This window comes from Populus euphratica, unplaced genomic scaffold, assembly GCF_000495115.2.
Source record: "Populus euphratica unplaced genomic scaffold, PopEup_1.0 scaffold216.1, whole genome shotgun sequence".
NCBI lineage: Eukaryota > Viridiplantae > Streptophyta > Magnoliopsida > Malpighiales > Salicaceae > Populus > Populus euphratica.
The window spans coordinates 269,455-277,502 of NW_011500101.1; positions in this window are offsets into that span (position 1 = coordinate 269,455).

The window sequence follows — 8,048 nt, forward strand, 5'->3', positions numbered from 1 at the left end:
TATGTGAACTAATATGGAATAATGATGGGTGTTTGTGGTTTCAGGAGGAACCGCAGGAGGAGTACAGCAACCACAGGGAAACACAAGTCGAGCGTCTACAATAGATAGGTATTTGAAACCTATATCTCCTCTAGTTAATAATTATTTTAACCAACTATTGAATTATAAAAATTTGGTGTTTATTGATGAGGAAAAGAAAAGGGGGAAAGGAAAGATAAAATGATGAAAATAAAAATAATAGAATCGGAGGACTAGATTTAGTTTATCAACAAATCTTGATAATGACTATTTCTCGAATTTGATTTGTTTGTCCCCGATATAGGAGGCTAATGATGCTTACCAAGCTAGTTAACATCGACATTATCGGTACATGGGAGGAGAAATACAAACCTTTATTAACTATTCAGGTTCAGAATAGTTAATGATATCAGCGGGTGACATTGATATCGGCAAAATTTATACACTTGATTAACTATTTGGGTTCAGAATAGTTAATGATATCGACATGTGAGGTCGATATCGGCAAAATTTATACATTTGATCAACTATTCAGTTTCAAAATAGTTAATGATATCGGTGGGTGACGTCGATATCAACAAAATTTATACACTTGTGAAACATGTATATCTATATGGGGGCCTGTGATATCGAGAATCCAAAGAATGACAATGTTTTCAAGGTAAATGGACATCATTTGAAAGTTTACTTATATAATTTTTCAGTTGAAAATAACTCTATTGAATTGGGTGATCCACTATATAAAGATAGATTCTTTTTCTCACATTGTTTTGTGTTTCATTTTACTAATTTCTCTAACCCCCAGTCAAATGGCGGATAACGGTACTCCATCACTTAAGTCAGTTCTTTTAGTTTCCTATAATAACTGATATCTGCATATATATTTGTGCAATTCTTTGCTCTTTCTCCCTTCTTTAAATCTCTTTTCCAATTCTCATTTGAAAATGGACACCACTCTTGAAAAATAAAAAAAGTATTTTCCCGCTCCATCTTAGAATGCAATTACAAAAATATTGAGGTTATTAATGAATCATGGAATTCCTTAAGATATTCACTAGTTGATTGAAGCAAGGGTCCGATTATCAGGTGAGTCCCCCAATTCTTTTATTTCACACATGCCTAGAACAGGTAAAAACACTTTTGCAAATAAACATTGTGCAAAACGACTGAAAGTCTATCACAGATGTGCTAGATGAAGTTGTAATGCAACATGTCATTCTTTAGGAATGGCATTTGTAAACCATGAAAATAAAATACAATTCATTATAGATGACCTAAGTAAGGGGTCTTTAGATAATCTTCTATTAATTCTTGATTTATGGCCACAATTCCATAAAGAATATGCTCGATATAGTCTTGAGAATCTGACTAAACAAGACCTTGTTTGCCAGTTTTTAAGAAAACTGGATGGGAAGCCTATCCCCGACCCATAGAGAGCGTTTAATCCATTCTTGGATATAAAACCAAGGGAAGATGTGAGCCACAATCATAACTACCTATATATACACATATTTTTTCAAAATAAGCAAATAAATAAATAATGAGTGTGAGACTCCAGCTGGCCTATATATAAGTGATATAATTGTATTTTTAATTTCTGATCTATAAAATCTTCTCTTCCTTCCCTTCATTTCTTTTCATCCCTTACATTTAACATATATAGAAGTGTGTAGAAATGACAAGTTCATCACATAAAAACTATTTGTGTTTTTGATAGATGTAGTCCTAAGAAGGAAATACAGTTTTTAGAATCAGCAAATCATCTTGGTCAGGTACTACCTGAGAGAAAGATTCATTTATTGTATGGGGGAGGCAGCCTTGGGTCAATGGAAGGTGTGTCAATAACTATATTTTTAGAAGGTAGTCAAGTTTTAAGGGTTGTCCCCAAAGCTTTAGCAAAAGAAGATATCATTGGAAAAACTATTGGAGAGGAACTACAACTCTCCATAATGTCTAATCAAATGAATACAATATTTAACCATGTTGACACCTTCATTGTCTTAATAGGAGATCTGGGCATATTGGAAGAGATCTTTCATATTTTCTCTTGGGTCCAGCTACACATTCACCATAAACCTATAGATTTGTTAAATATTAATGGTTTTTATGATAATTTGTTATCTTTTCTTGATCAAGCTGTGAAACAGGAATTTCTAACATATTTGGCATGACAAATCATAATCTCTGCTGCTGCTACTGAACAATTGATTGACCAACTTCAATCTTTCATCCTTGTAATTTATCCCACTATGAGTCGTATAAATTGATCAACTAAGAAAAGCTGTAAAAAACTTAGTTTGGATTTGAGCCTTTATTTGTGAAACCTTGTGTCTTTTGGTCTCCTAAAATTTCATAACATTGTAGCAATTTGTCTGAAACAATATTAGTAATTAAAAAACTTCAATATAGAAAAGTGGTGATGTATACAAGTTTGAAAAAACGTCCATTTAAAAGAATGGTAGCTTACGTGTTTTAGTATAATTTCTTAGACAAGGTTGAATACATTAATCAATTGCATCCAAGTAGATTTGTCAAAACATGAAAGCCGTTCAAGAGAGGAGTTACCAATATATGTTCCTTTCTTATCTCTCAATTACATATATATATTTCTTATCACTTTATTCATGAACTCTTGATTAATCCGAATTCTATGTCATGTGCTTAATCTAATTTTGAATGAAAATGCAATGAACTATTCTTTCGCATGAACCGGCTATAATATTCAAGTATAAAAGCATCAAACAATATCTTACCTGCCTTGCCACCGCCAGGACTTTAAATCCAGACCTTTGCCTACCCCATTAATTGACAAGAATATTTCAAGCACTTAGAACCTTAAAGATACCAACACAACATTGGGGCAGATTTTTCATACCATGAAAAATTGGTATTAATAAGAACTTGTTTTTTTCCGTGGTCCTGCTCGATTTGGAAAGGGGTCCTTGAGGATCCAATTTGGAGTATCTTGTGGGTTTAGTCAAAAAGGTCATTCTCAATCTTCACACTTCATGCACAAGGAAAGATTGTGTTTAATTCGTCAATCGACTCATAGGTAACTCTGTAACAAATGTTTGGGATGAAGGGAAAAATATAGATTTTTCTCATTAGAGACAGAAACTGCATAAAATGTGAATACTGTAATTATTTTCAAAGAACTTAACCATAAATTTACCCTTCTTGCAAGGACCAAAGCCTTCTTCCCTATATTTTCAAAGAATGCTATAATTATTATGGTGAATCATGCATGCATATCCAGAATGATTTGATATTTCTTAACTGAATTTTGAAAAGTCGTAATACTTGGTAAAGCCTTTGGATCGATAGTTTCTCTGAGATGTGAATGGAATTAACAACAGAATAATAAAAAAGAAAAAGCAACAAGAATCAATCATCAGAAATTGTGAGAATTATATCTTTCTTTGAAGATTTTGATTTTGACCACAGTGAACCAATAAACTTAACTAGAGAGGCTTCTATGATTTCTATATATACGGACCAGCTTGGCTTCAAACCATATGTACAAGTCAAGCTAAAACTCAGCACATACTTAAACTGTTTCTTCTTCTTATTTTTTAGTGTCATTTTGCAAATGCCTCGCCAAGCAGATCGCCTTTACAAGATTGGGTTGGAAGGGTTTGCACTAATAGATGAGTGGTATGGATGCCCCAGGAGGTCTTCACCTCATCAAGAACACCATCAGCAACGATATGATTATTGTGGAATCCAAGTTCCCATGATGAAAATGGATTTTATCAACAACAAGGAGGCAGCTAAACATTATGGTGGGGTGGTGATTATGGATTATCGAAAGAAAAAATTACTCTATTGAGCTCTTTAGTGATAATGTATTGGCCTTGCTTTGCTTGGTTAAGTTAATTACCAAGCATAATTAAGTCCGTTTTAACTTTATTGTTTTCTTCTTCTTTTTCCTTCGTTTGCGTGTGTGTATGCAAACTGTTTTAGAGTCAGCTACTACAAAACATGAAAAACTATGAGTGCCTCAAAGTGATTTGCTGCACCTCTTATTTCTCTATGATTACTTTCTTGGGTTTCTTGAAATACATGACACAGTGAAAATAGGGATTTTAGAATATTTTTCAAGTCTCATGTATCTCTTTAAACAACATAAACTTATTTAGGATTTGTGCAAAACTTGTATGAAGATGGTTCTTCCTCCTAGAATTTGATCAACACTTGAAAGCTGGGTCGTCGTAAATCAAGTCCTTACTTGATTTTTCTAAATATAGAATTTTAATCTCACATGCTAATTATATATATTATAGTCTTCAGTTTTTAAAACTTATTTACAATCAATTTGTTGTTACTAACTTTTCACTCCATGAAAAATCAAGAAAAGAAAAAAAGAAAAAATAGAAAGAGAAAATCTAAAATACAAGAGGATATATATAAAGAAAGCTCAAAAGATTACTCAAGTTGGTGCTGAAGGACCAAATTACAAGTGGAAAAGTTGAAGGACCAAAATGTACAAAACTACTATAATTAATAACCCAATTCCAATTGACAAAGGGCCCGATCGATGAAAATATTTCTATTAGGGTAAAAAAATACAAATTTGGATAGGTAAGGACTTAATGAGAATTTTGGAAGGCTTAATTAATTTTATTGAGGGCTTGATTACTAGAAAAATCAGTTTTTGGACTCAATTTGGGTGTTATTTGAAATAAATTAAAGTCTAGGGACTTAATTGGTTTTTTAGGAGGTTTATTGGATGAATCAAGGGCTTAATTGTAAGAATATTAAAGTTTGGTGACTAATTAGAAATTTGATTGAAGAAATCTAAAACTAAGAACCAAACTGGAAAAAAAGGTGCATGACTGTATAGACTAAATTTGACCAAATTAAGGGCCAAATTGAAAAAAAATTGAAGGTTTAATGGTCAATTAAGGGTCTAAGTGCACAAATTAGAAACTAAAGACCAAGATTAAAATGGCACTGAACTTTGAGGCTGATGATTGATCTAGACAAGGGTGAAATTACATGAAATTAAATGTTTGAGAGATAATTATAGGTGAATTACAACAAATTTGAAGAATAGGGACTAAACTAAAAATTTTCAAATCCCAAATTAAAAACCCTAATTTCTAGGGTTTAACCTAGACGATACGTCATTTGGCCATTGTTTAGTTTTTTATTGGTAATTTTTGTTGATCAAGTAGGCATCTTTAAACGAATGAATGTTGCGTCTTTGACCACTTCTAGGGCTGTAACCACCATAATTTAATTAAGAAACTCAGCCTCTACAAAGATTAATTATGACCATCAAACATTTATATCCCATGTTCTTTATCGAACTCAACAACATCTTATTCCTAATTAGCCATTACTATATTTTTAGATTCTCGGATAATCGAGTTGGCGCCTTTAACAAGTGAATATGGAGCTATAGACGCCCAAATTGAACTAGAATGGACCAAATCAAAAGGCATGATTCTCCTCTATAAACTTTAGGTGGCCTCCAATGACATTTATGTTGGAGTTGCTCTGATGTGGCCTTAAAATTGGTCAACTCAGTTAGTCTAGACTAAGATACTTATTTGTACAAAGCCACTCAACTTTTTCGTGTGTTCACATTTAAATTTTTTTAGAGGGTTCTTATCAAGGGTCATAAATCTTTCTTCCATAATCAAAAGGTGATGGATGCATGCCTTTGTCTCTAAGAAAAAGAAAACCTCCTAGGTAATTTTGTTACAAAACTACCATCCCAAAACCATTGAAAGACAAAGGTTCTGATTGTTAACATTTGTCCAAAGCTCTCTTATTTTAATCAAAGAGCTAAGATTTGATTGATCTATATTTTAATCAATCAAAAACCCTAGCAAAATCCTATAAATACCCCTTGAAAAATAAAAATAAAAAGAGAGAGAGGAAAAACATATAAGAAATAGACTATGAAAAGATCTTAGTGTGAAGGTTCAAGAGCCTAATATAGAGGCTTTTACAAGCTTCGAAAAAAATATAGTGAAAGGGAAAGAAGTAAATAAAAGACAAGGAAAATAGTTCATAGCTAGCAAGCTTGGAGAAGGTATAACCATGTAGAAACTCAAGCGTGGAGTCCGTGTGGCCTTTCTTTTCATGCTTTTTTAATGTTTAAACCTCTTTTGATGTTGTGTAAGCTTATCTTGCATTATTTGGTTTGATTTTGGTGCTTGAATAATTTGATGTTTTTTCAGTAGAGTTTGTATTAGTAGATTTCACTATGATAATTTATTTTAGTTTTGGTTAATAATTTGTTATTAAGGCTTGCACTAAAGACATGATTCCTGGCTTTCACACTTGTTTGATTATGTGATTTTAGCCTAATAATATGATGATGATGTATTTGATGATGATGTATTTTCTATGTCTTTTTTATTTGTTGGTTCAACATTTTGGAAGCATGTTAATCAATTTGATGATTTTAGTGCAAGTTCATGTTTCATATAAGTATGTTTTGGCATATAAATGTTAAAAATGTCAAGTTTTGAATCCAAATAGCATGAATATGCTTGTTGATTATCTTTAGTACTTTTGAACTTTGGAACTTCATGCATGTTATTGATGACTTAATTTTATTTGTTAGTTCTTTGAATTCAATGATTCTTAATATTGATAATATGGTTTGTACGGACCAAAAGAAACATGTTTCAGGAGCCTAAAAGGCTAGTTTTGGGTTTCATAGTAGACTGAGAACTTTTAGGTTGCTAGGTTTAGTTTCTTCATGTTCTTGGAAACAAAATTGCCTTAGCATTATGATTTAGATCAACTTTGGTCCCATTGTTTACACTAAACCATTTAGACCACTTGACTAGTACATAATATAGGGTTTATTTGCATTAATAAGAAGTTTCTAGGTTTTTAATCCTAAGATTTTGGTTTTTAACTGAAACCCATTTTCATAAAATCATGTTAATGCTTTGATAATCGAAGTAATGGATGCTAGATTATAGATCCTTGCATGATTTCGAATAAAACCTTGCCCTTTGTTGTAACCCATTTTTGGGTCCCCACAAATAAAATAAATTAAAACAAATACCAAAGCAGTGTTATTTTGAGACACTGTTTCTCTCTCCCTACATGTTGCTGCCCAAAACCCAGGCCCCCTTACAACGACAAGCTAGCAAAGGCGTGCCCTCCAAAGCCACGCCTATTAGAGACCTCGCCTAGTGTCGTGAGAGGGACACCTCTGCTCCCCATGCGCAACAACAGGGACGCGTACCCCCACTCCTTTTTGCCCTATAAAGATTGTGCCCAACACCAACGCCAAAGAGGTTTTTTTTCGAAGAAAGAGGGGGGGCTTTTGAAAAACTAACAAGGGAGGGAAGTTTGAAATGAGTAGAGGCACTATGAGAGTGTAGAATAGGAAGGGGAAGAATGAGAGACGAGAGAGGGAGAACGTAGGGAACAAAAGAGAAAGAAGGAAAACAGAGGGGAAGAGAAGAATTGTAACATCTCTCTCTAGTGTCACTCTCCACCATTTGAAACAACACTACCACTTCCCACCTTGCTTTGAGAATCGTCACTTAGAAAAAGAGGCAGAGAAGCAAGGTGACTGAACAAGGAAAAGACATAATGCAGAAGTGGCAGAGAAGAGGAGACATAATGCAAAAGCAGTAGAGAAGAGGAAGAGCGACCATAGCCGGCCACTATGACACCAACCCCACTAGGAGCACAAACACAACAGCACAACCCACGCCATCGTCATCCTTCCTCAGCTCATCATCTGCCTCCCACTCATTGCAGCACCATTGAAGAAAAGGCCGCAACCTATGCCTTCACATGTTGAAGAAGAAGAAGAAAATAGCAGTTCTCATCGGGCTTCCCAGTGACTGCCACCTTTATAACCACCGTGGGGCATCATCGACTTCCTCTCCACCGCCACTAGCATCGCTACCAATTGCCACTACCCTCCTCGTCAACAACAGCCCCATGAGAAGCAAAAGGAAGAAAAGAGAAGCAGAGGAGAACATAGTAGGAAAAAAGAGACAGAAAAAAGGAAACAAGGCCAACCACCATTTCAGCCATCTTCCGAT